This window comes from Lycium ferocissimum, unplaced genomic scaffold (assembly GCF_029784015.1).
Source record: "Lycium ferocissimum isolate CSIRO_LF1 unplaced genomic scaffold, AGI_CSIRO_Lferr_CH_V1 ctg9143, whole genome shotgun sequence".
Lineage (NCBI taxonomy): Eukaryota > Viridiplantae > Streptophyta > Magnoliopsida > Solanales > Solanaceae > Lycium > Lycium ferocissimum.
In genome coordinates this window covers 4758-6229 of record NW_026727594.1, presented here as the reverse complement: position 1 = coordinate 6229, position 1472 = coordinate 4758, and the positions used below count along the sequence as shown (strand labels likewise).

Sequence of the window (1472 nt, the reverse complement as noted above, 5' to 3'; positions counted from 1 at the left end):
CAATAAGGGAGAAGTCCCTGATTTGACAAAAGTGTTTTATTGAAAAGTTTTTTTTTGTACCTGACGGAAGCGTCATTTTGTAGATTAAAGGTTCACAAAAAGTTCTGACTCATGGATGGAATGGTAGTATGGCACTCAGCCGAGTAGGGTCTTGGGTGTCAGTCGCGGCCCTCCGGTTTGGGTCGTGACAGAAGTGGTATCAGAGCAGTTCGTCCTAGGGGTTGTCTGCAAAGTCGTGTCCAGTAGAGTCTTGTTTATGGTGTGTTGCGCGCCACATTTATAAACAGGAGGCTACAGGGCATTTAGGATGGTTACCCTTCTTTCATATCTAAGATCGTGCGATGAGAGCCAAGTCATAGGAAATGAAATTCCTTGCACTAACCCTTGATTTCAGCAGAAGAATGGTACTGGCAAAGGAAGTGAATGGTGATATTGGGATTACAGGGACAATAGAAGTTGAAGAAATCAGCATAGAGGTAAGTATTGGTTAAAAGGATTATAAGTCAGATATGGTAAGAGTGTTGCAAGTATGATTGAAATGTACAACCAATGAATGGAAGGGGAAGTGACTGGGGAAGTATAAAAAGCGAGGACGAAAGGATTATTATGGGATGGAATTTCGATCAAGAATGGCAATGAAATACAACACCATAAGGTAAAACCTTTAAGGGGGCAAACAAGTAAGCTTGAGTACGATCATAAGGACTGACTACGGCATTAGAGAAATTATGACACCCGATAATGGGAAAATCGAGAAGTAATAGGGAGTTCCAAAGAGTAAAACAACATTTGCGTGATCAGTAACATGAGGAACTTTTCCAATTTGGAGGGAGATGCATGACCGAAATTTTTCTTGTGATCCGTTAGAACTTTAAATTGTTTTAGGTCACGTGATAAAGGCCACGAGAGTAGGATGGATGTGATCATACCAGCACTAATGCACCTGATCCCATCAGAACTTCGAGGTTAAGCGTGCTTGGGCCAGAGTAGTACTAGGATGGGTGACCCCCCGGGAAGTGTGCTAAGAAGTCCTGCAGGTTTAGACATAAGAGAAGGATAAGGAACTAGAACAGCTTGAGGGAAATTAGAAGTGTGTGAACCTCACAGTTAGAGATTCTCAACGATTGCGAAAGATGAGGCGGACTGACTGGATAGAGAGAGATAAGACGTATACAGTTACAGAATTAGGACGAGTTTGAATAGTATTAGGGATACTTGGTAAGTAAGGTGTTAGTAAAGAGATACGATAGCTTATGTGTGGTTATGTTAACCAGTAAAGATAATCAATAAAGTTATATGTTAAAGGTATTGACTGACCACAGTATTGAAGTTCAGGTGGCAAGTGCGATAGGACAAATTGACACTATTTTCCTCTGAAAGTTAGTGTTGGATAAGCCTGATGCAATAACATCAGAGTATACAGAAAGAATGGAACATGTGGTATAGAACACAAGACGAAGGTAAACGGTTTG

The 1472-nt window shown here is 41.0% G+C and overlaps 1 pseudogene; it reads left to right on the top strand.

Annotated features, from left to right (window-relative positions):
* Positions 1–915: 915 nt before the first annotated feature.
* Positions 916–1033, top strand: LOC132046039 (5S ribosomal RNA; annotated as a pseudogene).
* Positions 1034–1472: the final 439 nt, after the last annotated feature.